This window comes from Saimiri boliviensis, chromosome 5, assembly GCF_048565385.1.
Source record: "Saimiri boliviensis isolate mSaiBol1 chromosome 5, mSaiBol1.pri, whole genome shotgun sequence".
Classification (NCBI taxonomy): domain Eukaryota; kingdom Metazoa; phylum Chordata; class Mammalia; order Primates; family Cebidae; genus Saimiri; species Saimiri boliviensis.
The window spans coordinates 140,753,826-140,768,442 of NC_133453.1; the positions used below are offsets into that span (position 1 = coordinate 140,753,826).

Below are 14,617 nucleotides of genomic sequence, written 5' to 3' on the forward strand. Positions count from 1 at the left end.
TGAGGGCAGCAGCGGGAGTTGAGTCTGGAAAGGTCAAGCACCTGTCCTAGGTACCCTGTGTGCCATCGCCATCCTCCATCTGGATATTTCCTCCACAAGTAATCCCTACATGTGGGGCCAAGGTTCAGCTAACCTGGCGGCTTTGGGAATTGCTCGACTCAGAGGATAGTAGCACTGTCATACCCAGCAGGGCCTCTGCTCTCGTGCTTCTTTCTCTCTTCTCTTCAGTCTTCTTAGTTAATTTGGGTCCTGTACCTGGCCAGAAGGTAGCAAGACAATTGGTGGCCAAGAAGATGAGCCACTCTAGATAAGGCAAGTACCTTACATCTCTGAGTCACAGGGAATACTGCTGGTTCTATCCCAAGAGAGACCTACCCATCCCTTTTCCTCCCTCCGCTGAAAATCACTCATGACTCAATTTCTATCTCTTTAAACCATGTAATTCAGAGGAATTTGACTCTTCCCCTGGAAAGCAGCCAGCCTAAGGCTCACTATGACCAGTGACTTCCTATTTTGGTCTCTGTCTTTCTCTCTCCCCCTATGGCTGTGGCTCTCTGTCCCTCTGGGTGCCTTGTTTCCACCTTTTCTGTCTCTATTATTGTCTCTGATCATATCTCCCCCACCACTGTCTTTGTTCTGTCTCTCTCTCAGGGTGGCTTTATCTCCCTCTGTCTCAGTCCACAAATGTAACCACAAGAACCTCTGTCTGTGTCTCTCCAGGGTCCCCAGGTCTCTAGGCATCAGATGAGAATACCCTCCTCTGGCATTCCCCATTTGTAAAGAATGTGTTGGGGCCCTGCAGAGTGACAGCAGGGAGGGTTCTGGACCCATGTGTCTCCTATCCATCCTCAAAGCTGAAGGGAGGATGCCCTCTCTCCTCCCCGTGCCATATCTAAAAGATTGCAATGAAACACATGTGTTACAAAATTTACCATTTACTCATTCCTCAGTTCTGGACTTTCTAATCATAAGGAAGCACCATCTAAGTGATACTCCAGCCTCACCCCGGCTTCTCTTGAACCCCATCAGGAGCCCCCGAGACCCCCATTGGCCATCATCTGAGCTGCCCCATCTTCTGAAGAGCAGCTCTCTGTCCTCTGCCCTTCAGTTGGGAACACAAAAGGAGGCAGCTTCCAGATACAAGCCCAGCCCCTGTAGCACTGATCTCCCCAAAACCTGGATCTTGGGGTCTTCCCTGCTCCCCCTCCTCCAGTCCTGTGCTGGTCACAGGAAGTCTCTGATCCTTGTTCCTAATAAGCCCATATAGCATCCTCAGAACTCCTAAGAGAAGGAGTTTCCAGAATTTCAGGGCATTCTCCACATTGGACATGTAGCCCTGAAGATTTCTCCTGGTCTTTAAAATGCTGGTATGGCATAAAGGTGGACTATGGGATTTTAGTCACACAAAATACTGTCTCCTTTAAGACTATGAGACCTTGATGGGCAGAGGCCTGCTCACTCCTTGCGACCCCTAAACTATTTTCTAATTGAAGTGGTTTTCTAGTGACATTTAAGCTACTTTTGCAATCTAAAGTTATTTTGGTTCCCTATGAGGTACAGTAGAAGAGATAGGCTATGGGGGCTTGATATCTGAATCTAAGGAAGGCCCCAGTGACCATCACCAATCCCCCTGCCCCATGAGGACTGTATCTTTCCCCAGGATGCAATGAGCAACTTGAAGTTAGGGACTATGTATGTGCCACTCACTATATTATGTCTCATATCAAGGCCTTGTTAATAACTGTTTTGTGAACAATACATGAGTGAATGGAGACATGAGTGTGGGGTGTGGTGGGTTGAGACAGGGAAAGAAAACAGGCCCCAGCATTGCTTGTTTCGGTGCCATATATACAGGCAAGTCATGAGTGGCAACTTGGGTGAGACCCTGGCTTGGGGTCCAAGATGTCCTGAAAGTGGCAGGTCACTCACGGCTCAAATACTCAAAGCAGCTGATCCAGAGCAAGGCTTGGGAGCAGGCTGAAGAGTAACCCTCCTGGAGCAGGCTGCTGCTCACTTCTTGAACTGAGCTGTGATTTGACCATTTCTCAAGCACCCCAATCTTGTCCTATGACACCCTTTTTTCAGCCTTAACTGCCACAGGAGAGCTTGGAACTGTCTCTCAGCTCTGGTCTCTCTGGAGGGCCCTGTCGGAGGCAGAGCTCTCTGACAAGAGAAGCTGGGGAGCCTCACTCCACTTGAGGGATCTCCTGTGTCCAGGGCCAGCCCTCCTCCCTTATCCGTGGGTTCTAGGGGTGCAGAGAGGGCCATGTCGTGGCACTGACTCTCAATGGCTGGGCTTCCTGGGGACCGACTTTGAGTGCATATCATGCAACTGCTTTTCTGTGTAGTTTCTGTGCACAGGGCAGCCCAGTCCCACCCCGGAGGAAGGGCCACCCCTTTCCTAGCCCACCTGCCTGGGGCTGAGCCAGGGCCCCTTGCCTTCTCCTCAGAACTGAGCCCCCCAGGGCTGCCAGAGCTCCAGGGAAGTGTGAGGGGGATCCAGGACTCGCACTCCCACCCCTCAGCCCCCAACAGTCTTTCTTTCCTTGACATCACCTATGCAGTCATGTTCCTCTCAGTGGGAAACAGACTGCAGTTAAGATGCAGATCTTTTTGAGAGAAAAAAGAAAAAAGGTATAAGGTCGTGAGCACTCTTCTCCTCAGTCAGCGGTCCCCACCCGGTCAGGCAGAGCAGCTGCGGGAGGGCCTCTTTGACAGTGGGGGAAGCTCCAAGAATCCTCCCCAGAGACACCTGGATAGGGCTGGGTAGTGGGAAGAGAGGCTCAAAGACATGTGCCCTGTTGTCTGCATGGGCTTGGGACACGGGCCAGTTCTGAGGCACTACTCGTAAACTAGGGATGAGGTTTTCCCCAAGGGAGGTGGGCAGCTGGGCACTCCTCAGCCCCCGGCTTCTTGCCTTGGCCACCTCTGTTTCTCTTCATCTAGATTCTATCCCCAAGAGAGCCGCGTCCCTAGAGTTAGGGGCAGTGGGAGGAAGCGCAGCCCACATCCCTGAAGCCTTCAGGCTCCATCCTCTTTGGGTGAGGTCCAGCCAGTCGCCTCATCCTGCCTGCTCTCCTTGTCCTGACTTCACCCTGACTCTCTTCCCCTAAAGGGCACTCTCTTCTCTGTCCTTTCTCCTCTTTTGAGACCATGACGTTTTCTCATCCTATTTGCTCTGCTCCTGCTGTGCTCTCTCTCTTTCTTCAGATATAACCTCAGCATTTACTTCTCTGTTTCTGCCCATCTCTCTCTCCTGAGTTGGGAGACCTGTGAGCAGTTAAGACTGATCAAATAGTCCTTTGTTTTGATGCACTCCCCAGCAGCCATGGCCCAAAACAGGGGCAGCAGGGAGCAGGCAGCTGCCCCTCATGCGAGCTGAGACATCTTCCTCTTTCCTCCTCCCCAGGCCCAGCTTTCTGGTGCCGAGGAAGCACCATATTGGTGATACTCCAGCCTCACTCCCTCTCTTTGTGGCCCCCTCTGGGAGCTCCCCCAAGACTCCACTGATCATCATCTGAGCTTTTCCCATCTTCTTGGGACCAGCCCCTCGGCCTCTGCCTTTCAACTGGGGACACCAAGGAGGCAGCTTCCAGGCACAAGCCTGTCCCCTGTAGCACTGACATTCCCAAAACCTGGATCCTGGGGGTTCCCTTCTCCCCTTCCCCGAGTCCTCAGCTGGTCAGTCTTAGGAAGCCTCTGAACCACATCCCTGGTAAGCTCATATAGCCATTAGAACACCTTCAGACCTGAGGTCTCCAGCATCTGGGGGCATTTTCCCACTGTATCCTAAGTCACCACGTAGTTTTCTTTTCCCCAACATCGGTGCTGCCCAAGAGAAAGACATAATAGGCATGAGCGTTTTGGTTTTAGACTATAAATTCCTGAGTGGGCAACGAACTTTCTGGTTTCCAGCTTCCTATGTGCCTGGTCACAGGGAGCACTCACTATTTCCTGATTGACTTTCCTGGAGGACTTTTGGACATCGGCTTCCTCTCATTAGCTGCATTTACCCATGAGAGCAGGAACTAAGGGGTGTGCCTGCCTTAGCCATCTACCTGTACCCTGTATTTCTCTCTTCATTCTCAGCATGTCAATTTGCCCTTTCCCACTACCCAGGAAGGTACTTGAATGCAGAAACTTTGTCTCATTCATTTTTGTATCCTTGCTGCCCAGCAAAGCTCAACAAATATTTGATAAAGCAATGAGCATATGGATGGGTGAATTCCTGAACAAATATCAGAGGAGACTGGCAATAGGGAAATTCAAAGGGAAGTGAGCAGCGTCCTGGGCATGACACCACACCTGCCAGAATGCCTGCTCGTTGGGTCTGTTAAACTTTGATTTACATAGAAAGGCTTTTAATGGACCTTCCCCACAAAACCCTTTACTGCTGGCTCTCTACATGTGTGAGCATGATACATCAGCAATACCACAGTTAGATACTCCAGAGCCTTCCCCGAAGAGAAATCCTACATCCATCTCCTCCTGCTGAGTAGGGGAGCACTGAGCAATGTGGGAAGCCATTCATTTCCTTCCTTGAGATGACACTTCTTCCCCAGATGTCTGATTCTGGTTTTCAACTCCAGTTATGGCCTTGTCTCCACCCAGGGCACCTGAGATAGCAGAGCTGGCCAGAATGACTGTGTGAGGAGTTCTCTGGTCCGGAGGGGAGTTCCCCCTACCCCCACACCCTGCGGTTGGAGGAAGGAAAAGTGGAGGTGCTCCTGCTGGGGTTTTGGGAGCATCCTTACAGGGGCTCTTGGAGAGGGGGGCATGCCTTGGCACCCCCTCTCCTGCCTACTCCATGCTGTGCCCACAAGGCTTCAGGAAGCCTCCCCAGAGGAGGAAGTTCAATCTCCTCCACCTGGGGGCCGTTTCTGAGCCTCCCTCACACCTGGGCTCCCCATGAGCTTCCCTGGAGGGGAGACCTAGGCTAGAGTCTGAGGAGTCCAGGAAGTCCTAAAACCTGCCCCCTTCCCCTGGAGTAAGGTACTGAATGCTCAACCCTCCACCATTAAGGGGGTGTTTCCTGGCCATTCAGCTGATCACTGTTAAGCTATCATTTCTCTCTGGAAAGGATGCCCAGTCCCCATCCCTCTACTCCACTTTCCTGGGTTCAGTTCCCTTGTTTCTTGGGCAAGGCTTCTGGGAGGGTTGGAGGAAGAGACGATGAGGGGACAGGAGAAGAGCACTTTGGGCTTCCTGTCCTGCCATGGCTGGCCCCCTTCACTCGCTGTCTCCTGCCTCCAGCTAGAACAAAAAGAAAATGCTTGCAGGTCCCAGGGCCACCCTGCCAACCACAGCTGGTCCAGTAGGCTTTTTCTTCTGCATTTCGGCCCTGGTTCCTGATTCTACCTCTTCTGATTCCCCACCGCTCCACCCCCTCCTTCCTCTCCCTCGCCCCTACTCTTCTTGGCTTCCCGTCACTTGCACTCTCTTTTAGCGTTCATGTCCCTATCTCACCAAGGGCTCTCTCCTGTCTGTAATTCTACTTAATCTGCAATTTTTTCCATTCCCTCCATTCACCCAGGACACTTTGCCCTCATAGTTTCTCCTTTCCTCCTGTATATCTGTCTCTTGAAGACCCACTTTCCTTTCATAGAAACTGAGGCTCAGGCAGGTCGGGAGTGATGGCCTATGTGGGAGAGCAGGACTTAGTAGACAAGGCCCTGTATCCTTGCCACCCTGGCCTCTGCCTTGCCCCTCTCCCCCTTTGCCCCAGTCACCCGCCCAAAGGCTCCAGCTCTGTGTCCAGTTGGGGAGCCCCTTGGGGAGTCCCAGAGTCCACCATTGCACACCCATCACTCTTACCCACTGCCTTGCTGTGGCAAACCACAGCCACCCTGTATATTGTATATGTATACTTGTTTCTATTTGTATATAGACAAACAAATTCAACAATCTACTAAAGGAGGAAGCCTCACAGGTGTGCAGCCTGACAAGTTATTAAGTGGGTCTCTTTGAATCCCTTTTCGCTTCTAGGAGAGTTGTGAACCATGAGGTGCCCCCGTGCAGACCCCAGAGCTGCTGCCCCCCCAGGTGTGCAGGACAGTTTGTAGGAGGCAGGGACCATTGGCTGCCCAGGCTGCCACCTCTCCCCCACCCACCCAGTGGCAGTTGTGCCCGTTGTGTCTGTTGGAGCTTCCAGGGCAGCCCACAGGGTTCTGAGCATGTGCTGGCAGTTGCTCTGTAGAGCACCCAGTTCACTTCTCCCATGTAGTTCCTAAGTGCAGGACTCTACTGAAGGGGCTTCTAAATGGTCAGCCCAGGCATCATCCTCTTCAGACAAGGCTGCTCCATCTCCATTAAGCCCAGGAATCCACTTGTGTGTCTTTCTGGGTTCCTCATCCTTCGTGGCAGCCTGAGCTTCAGGGAAGGAAAGGCGTGAGTAGTGGCCTTGGCTGGGATGTCAGCGGCCCAGGAAAGCATCTGCCTCTGCCAAGCAACTGCTCCCTGTTTCCAGAGGCTGCCTTGTCCTCGACATCTGATACTCCACCCTTGCAGTTTCCAACCCCAGATGTAGGTCTGGCTCCTCTTAAGCTATCATTTCATTGTGAGAAGACAGTTATGAAGCAGTGGCATTTCTAAGTCTCTTAAGGTGAGTTATTAGAGCCCCTTCAGACGAGTGGCTGGGGCTGGGCATGAGAGGCAGGTGGTAAGGGCAGAGAAAGCAGGCCCTATGCACTTGGGCTGACTGAAAGGGTTGGGGAAAGGAGCTGAAAACACCCCAGATTTCTCAAATGGGCTTGGAGAGATCCCAGCTCTGAGGCATTGCCCACTCAAGCCAGAGATGAGCTTTTTCCAAAATCCAAGTCCATGAGGCTGGACTACACTATTCTCATTCCAGGTGGGGTCCTGATGCTAAGGGGATATCCTGATACCCCTGTGTTCTCTCCTGCAGAATCTTGTCCCAATCGTTCCCAGAAGCCATGACATGTCCCTGCAGCTGGAGGCCTTTCAAGGGTAGCATAGGCGGCCTCACAGGCCCAGTGTGGCCTGTAAAGGAAGGTAAATTGGTGGCAGGGCTGAGTCCATGTCTCAAAAGCTAACACTCCATTTTCTTCCTCCCTTCTCCATTTCCTGAACCTGGATGGCTGCTGACAGGGATGGTGGGAGGGAGGAGACAGGACCTCATTCGTTAGGATATCCAGAGTGCAGCCTCTCCAGTGCCTTGGTTACCCGCTTCCTCACTTCCAAGGGCTGCCCATGCATATTTACTTATTGCTCCCTTTTCCTGAGATGGTACCTAGTCTCCTTTAAGAACTGTAAACGGGAGGAGCCTCTTCAGTGAGAGCTCAAAGCATAGTCAGCTGCCTACTACTGAGCCTCCTCCCTTTCTGCAGCCTCTGCAAGTTCACGCTGGCCTTTCTTATCCTAGGTAGCCTCCAGTCCTTTGTCTCTATTTTTGCCTTTGATTGCAGCTTCTCTCCTGTTGTCCCTTTGGCTTGGCAGCATCATCCTGCAGCTCCTCAGTCAGCATGTGTTACAGGTGTGTGACGATAATGATGCCTGTTCTCCCCAGAGTGGCTGGATGCGCCTTGGACAGTCACTCATGTACCCACATGTGTTCTCCAGATCATCTTTCCTCTGTGTATATGGAGAGAGAGCGTTTAGGGATCACTGTTTCTCACCCATTCTCTCCGTTTTCCTCTCTGTCATGAGATGTCTTTCTCTGTGTGCCATTCCGCCTCTAATCATCCTCTTTTTCGTTTGTTCACAGTAAAAAACTGTTCTCAAGGAAACATCCAAAGGGTTCAAAGGTGAAGGGTGCCATCTGCTTCTTCACTGATTCAGAAGATATGGAGAAGAAGTGTCCCATTTCACCCATATTCCTGACCCCAATTTTCAATCGTGCTCCTAACCCAAAGCTCTTCCATTGGCCATCATGGAGTTAGCTAACAGCCCAGGGAACTGGTCTCTTTCCCTTTTCCCCTTATCACCAGGCACTCAACTGGAAAGGGCAATCAGATGGCTCTATATCAGACTCCACCACCTGGTCTTTGAAGTTTCTGTCCTACCAGTGCCACAGCACCCTCCCCCACTTCTGCGCTACTCCCAAGAGAGACCCATCCTCAGCAGCCTAGTATGTGATTCTAGTCCTGGAATGCTGTATTCTCAAGGCCTGTATTCTCATGTCTACTCAAGGCCAAACTCCAGTTATTGACTTTTTCCCCTTTATTCAAGACCAGTGCTAGGCTCTTTTCATTGTTTCAATTTCTCTTTCTCTAGAGCTCCTGGAGGGAAAGACATTGTTTCTCATATATTTCTGGATCCTTGGAGCTTAGCTCAGAGCTTGGCATAGATGCTCAGCATGAGCTTTTCTGAATAAAATAATTTCAAATGCCACATACCAGATATTGATTTTTTTTTCTTGAAATTAGAGCTGAAAGGAGCTGAAAACAAGCTGGGGTGGGGGGGCAATCCTGGTGTGCTCAGGGAGAAGAATGAGAGGGATGAAGGCTGTGAGATAGGCACGCATGTGTTCAGAAGGGGATTTAAGAACCAGGGTGCCTACTAGGGCAGAGTTAAGACTCAGCACACACAAGGCTGATCTTGAGAGCACTTCATGAATTTCAGATTCAGGGACTATTATAGATCTTGAAGCGACCTATCATGAGTGGCAGTTGTCGCGAAAACACTGGAAAAAGACAAATCTCATCATGCTGTTTAAAGAGGAATTTCACTCTGCCTAGGTAAGGCTCTAGAAATTGTTGTGGGAATAGAACTGAGATCTGAAATATTTATCAGCCTACTGTCTCTACACACCTTTATGCCACACTATTCCATTTCCATTTTGTTCAGAGAGGGCTAGGTTTCTAGTTACTGATTCACATGCTGAAATCTTAAAAGTGATTTCTGAATCTCCAACTGCACAAGTTTCCAGGTGAGATAAATGTGAGTGAATTAGGTTCTGCAGTCAAAAATTCTCGTGTGTGTGTGTGTGTGTGTGTGTGTGTGTGTGCGTGTGCGTGCGTGCATATACGCGCCCGTGCTGGTTCAGGGACAGGCACACAAAGTTGTGTGTGGCTTAAGCTTGTATGTGCCAGTGTGCTGGATTTAATGCACTCTGCACAACCCTGGACACCACGTTGCCACCTCTGTCGCCTCACCTACTGGAGTTTCTTCACACTGGTGATGGCTGATCAGAGTACGATGCTGAGAAAGACATCAACATCAAGACCAGGGAGAGACAAAAAGAGCACAGAGACCAATGAGCAGCGACTGACATGGGCGGCCACCGAGGCCTGTGGCGTAGGCATCTTCCGTATCTCTAGATCTTCCCTGAGGCATCCCTTTTCCCTGTTCTCACTGCCAGTGTTTGGACTGGGACTATCAGCTCTTCTAAACCTACTCTCCCGTGACTCTCCACACTTTCCTCAGATCGGTCTTTCCAGAACTTAGGCCTATGACTAAGTTCCTCACAAGCTGCAAGCCACATGGGACTTCCCGCCGCTCCTGCTCACTGCCGTGCCAGTCCCTATCTTGTCTCCTGATTGTCCCTCAGGTCCAGCTCAAGTCTTCCCTTTCTCATAGGAATGATTAGCTTTATATGTCACCTGGGATAGGCTGTATTACCTTGTTATTCAATCGAACGTGGATCTACATGTGCCCAAGATGTAGATTTTGCAGATGTGTTTAACGTCTGCACTAAGTTGAACTCCGATGAAGATTATCTTGGATAATCTGGGAGGACTTCATCCAATTGAGACAGAGTAGAGATGGGGCTCGCTTCGGCTCATCACCACTAGAGCATTCTTCTGTGCGCTCCCACTGATCACAAAACCCACAGGTCTACCTCACTGCTAAGAATTCCGGGAACTGGGCCTTTGGAGATAACCAAGGTCATGGAATGTCCCACCTTGGGAAAGAATTCTGAACAATTCATTTACAGCCTTGTTGCTTCTGGCCAGACCACCAGGTGGCCCAATATTTAAGGTAACAATAGCAACCAGATAATGCCAACCTGCCTACCCTCCCCTCCTTCCCCCATGTCACCGGCTGTGCCCAATCCAGCCTACACACCCAACCCCTGATGTCAGTTCCCATGCTTGCCTAATGAGAAAGCCCAACTGAGAGTGCTTTCTCATGAGGCAAGCATGGGAACTTCTCAGAGAGCAAGGGAATTTCTCTCCCTCCCCCTTTCTCTTTTCTACCTCATGTCCGAGCATAGGCTCTAATAAAGTCAAAAAAAACAATAAGTCATTTAGGAGTTACATATACCAAGTGCTTGATGAACACAGATGATGCCTTTTTCAATTTTGCAAATGACAGTATATTAATTAGGCCAGTTAGGGCTTTCCAGAAAATACAGAACCAGTAAGGTAGATAAATGATAGGTAGATAGATAGACAGAGAGATTAGGTAGGTAGGTAGGTAGGTAGGTAGATAGAGAGATGATAGGTGGGGTTTTATTCCAATAGTAGGCTTACACAATTGTGGGGTTTGGCTGGGTAAGTCAGCACAGCTCGTTCTGCGAGCAAGACTCTGTCTTCCTTTCACAGAGTTCTGTGGAGGAAACAGGCAGCTTGGGGAAGTACAGAAGTTTGGAAAGGTTAATTGCTGGTCACTTCTGAGGTTGAATGCAGGTTCTGTTTTATGTCTAGCCCGGGTCCAGACTCAATAAAAGCTCGCATTGTCTCCTAAATTTTTATGTTAAAACACTTCAAGCCAGGTGCAAAAGTAGGTGCAGTGCCATGTGCAGTGGTGTATGCCTGTAGTCCCGGCATACTTAGGAGGCTGAGGCAGGAGGCACTTTTGAGCCCAGGAGTTCGAGGCTGTATGGTGCCATGTTTGCACCTGTGAACAGCCACTGCACTCCAGCCTGGGCAACATAGTGAGACCCTGTCTCAAAACAAAAATTTCAAATTTACATAAAATTATACAAATAGAACAATCAATACTTATACAGGCTTCACAGAGATTTATGGACTGTTAACAATGTAATTCCTTTGCATGTGCATTCTCTCTCCCTCTCTCTCAAATCTACTTATAAAGTACATATTTGCATGTCCTCCATGTCCCAATAATTGTTACTTTATCTTTACAGCTTCTTCACCATATCTACCTTGAGCCCACTTGGCCCTCTCTCACTTTGCCCTTTATTTCATGTCCTTCAACACCACAAGCCTCAGACCCATGGCTCACCCACTCCTTGTCTCTCACACTCTGCCCATCATGAACCCCTGCCTGTCCCCTCAGCTGCCTCTTCTCTCACCCTTCCCCACTGCTTAAACCTTTCCATTCCACCCTCCAGAATTCACAATCCATCATTAGCCAGACTCTCTATGTTCTCACTTTCTTCTTACCTGTTTACTTTTTATTTTAATGGGTGGGAAATTCGATCAAGAACCATGTATTGCCTATCTCTTGAGCTTCTGTCAACCAGTAAGTAGTTTTTGAATAAATTTAGGCGTTAGTTCTTTGAGCCCTAGTTTTGTATTTCTTAAGATGGAAATTAATGACAATAATAACTGGCATACATGATTGTTAACAAAAGACACATGAAAGTGCTTTAGACGTTGAGAAGTAAGCCAAGTAAATTTTATTTAGATAGCTGAAGACAAAGTTCAAGTTTTATTCATCTTTTAATCTCCAGTACGTAGTATGGTGTCTGGAGTCCAGGCTGACCTCAGTGTTGTGACTGATCAGACTCAGGCATTTGTGAACATGATAGCAAGACCATTTCCCATAACAACTAAATTATTGGAACTCACTTTCTTTACTAATGTAGACACTGCAACATTAATATAATCACAAACCAGAGATTTCAACTAAGTATTTTATTTCATTTAGAATTTGAATTCACTAAATTTTTCTTCTAAAAGTTTGCTTTCACTTTGGAGTCAGAATTGACTCTAGAGAGTAAATAAACCATGTCTTATTTTTATAATTTTTTCAAAGAACCATACCCAAGTCAAATTTATGTTTAATGATTTAAGTATAGAGAATTTATTATTAGGTCTCCCCGCATTCCATTTTAATCTCTTAAAAAATACCCATCATTACATAAAATACCCAGAAGTTTTATGACATGTGTTCTATCTATTTTTAGTTGTCAACTCAGAACAATATTTCATTCCAGTTTAGGTGGTTTTGTTCGTGCATCTCATGTTTGGATGGATATAGTCACCATGTCTGTTGTTGGAATCCTAATAGTCTACTATTTTGCTAAGAGAGGAAGAGGGAAGGAAACTAACATGTATAAAAGACCTTTACTATGCCATCTTCTTTATGGAAATTATCAGCTTCATGCATCGAAAGACCTGGTGCAGTCTATATTATTTCTCAGGGGGAAAGTGAGGCTGGGAGACTAGGACATTAACAGAAGATCCTGTGACTGAGAAGCTCTGCTGATTTCCACAGCTCACGCTGTCCACTCATTCACACTCTTTTTTTGTTTATTTTGTTTTTTCATTTTCTTTCTTTCTTTCTTTCTTTTTTTTTTTTTTTTTTTTTTTTTGAGACAGAGTCTAGCTCTGTCACCCAGGCTAGAGTGCAGGGGCGCTATCTCAGGTCACTGCAACCTCCACCTCCCAGGTTCAAGGGATTCTCCCGTGTCAGCCTCCCGAGTAGCCAGGACTATAGGCGCGGGCCACCAAGCCCAGCTAATTTTTGTATTTTTAGTAGAGACGGGGTTTCACCATGTTGGGCTGGCTGGTCTCGATCTCTTGACCTTGTGATCCACCTGCCTTGGGCTCCCAAAGTGCTAGGGTTACAGGTGTCAGCCACTGTGCCTGGTCTTTCACACTCTTTTCACATCACTTGCCACATTCCCTTCTAGAAAGTGACCAAAGGTGCATGTTTCCCAGATTCTCTGTGAGGCTGAGCAAATCGTGTTTCGTCACTTTCCCAACAAGCCGCTCCACACTAATTACATTTACTCATGCCATAGTGAGCATGGATTCAGATAACACCTTTGCTGTAATCCGATAATGTCCAGTGTGTGGGGTTTAGCCTCACTTTTGCCTCCGTTTATTTTATCGCACAGAATTATGACCCCAGGAAAACTAGTGGTCTCCAGAGAGAAGATTAGTACACTAAAATTAATAGACATGAGAAACCTCTTAAATATTGTCAGCATTTATAATTTAAAATTGTCATGTTTATTCAATATTGGAAAGTGTACAAGGTGATCTTGGCTATACATTATGACCTATAGCCGCATCTGTACCAAGTGAACCATATTGTGTGGTAACATTTTAATTTCATATAATTAAACAGTATTAATTTTATAAAAGCAAAAATGTTTTTAAACCTGCACTAATCATCTTGTTAGAAGAAAATAAACAATGTTTCTCTCTCATTATGTTGTTACCTACTAATTAATGAGATGAATCAAATTTTCCTGTTTCTCTAGATTTGCGTGAGTTTAAAATACCTTTTCATCTACATTAGGTAGAATGTCAGAACTAGCTTTTGGATTATTTTAAAGCTTGGTAAGATCACAAGGCTTCCCTGAAAATATGTCCTATCTTGACAATGCATTAAACCTTAAGAAAAGTTTAATTAACAAATGTCAGAATGTGTTCATTCTAAAAAAAAATGTGATATATTAACAATTCCTTCCTATCTCCTGATTCTAGCAACATCTTAACCCTTAAAGAAAAAAAAAGAGTCATTTTATATCTCAACATAGCTTTTGCTAACCAAAATTTGATGTTTTAAAATTAAATTACTTATAAACTAATATAAAATAATGTTTTAAGCATTGAACTGCTTCAGTTTGCTTTTAGATATACGTTCCCATTAATTTACAGACTACTTGTTTACCTAGTTTTGTATCATTAGACACTAATTCCAATTACAGTTTTACATAGACCAGCTATGGCTACAAAGCTAGTTTAAGGTACTGTATAATATCTCTGTACTTCAGCTTTCTCTCCTGGAAAATAGAGACAAATGATCTACTCTACATATGTTTTTTGGCATAACAGATGAGAAATATATGTATAAATACCCTGTTAACTCTAAGGGCACATGCTAAAGATTTATTTTAATTTTTTTAGTTTGTATTTTTTTCAAATGATGTGGAAGCGCAAGAAAAGATAGGAAGAGCAAATTAGCCATATTTTACCTTATATTTTACATTTCTTGTCTTTAGAGGAGTTTGTTTTGTTCCAGTTTGTTTTCTCTGTTTAAATGGAAATATGACCGCATGTGCATTATAAGCAAAAAACTATAATACTGTTTTGTAACTCAGTTTTCCACATAATAATCTCCCAACTTATTAATAATAATGGTATATCCATATTCTACATGTCAATTTACTTAAATTCCTGTTTCCACATTTAGTTTATTTCTATTACTTGACTGTTATAAATAATGATATGATGATAATCTGTGTACCATGCATTTGGATATATATCTGATTATTTCCTTAAGATAGAGTCCTAAAAGTAAAATTGCAGAGTCAAAGAGAACATATTTTTAAACTTTTGCTCTTTATTTCTAAATTACCCTAAAGAAAGAGTTTTCCCAATTTATACTATCACCAGCAAGGGATGAGAGTGCAGTCTCCTTGCACACCCTTGTCAACATCAGATAGTTGTGTTGTATTCAGTCTTAATAATGTTATTGTTATTATGCAGCATCCCTGGTATCTTTCTTTTTTTCT

The 14,617-nt window shown here is 46.4% G+C and overlaps 1 pseudogene; it reads left to right on the forward strand.

Annotated features, from left to right (window-relative positions):
• Positions 1-7,839, forward strand: part of LOC141584713 (uncharacterized) — a 179,263-nt pseudogene extending 171,424 nt beyond the window's left edge.
• Positions 7,840-14,617: the final 6,778 nt, after the last annotated feature.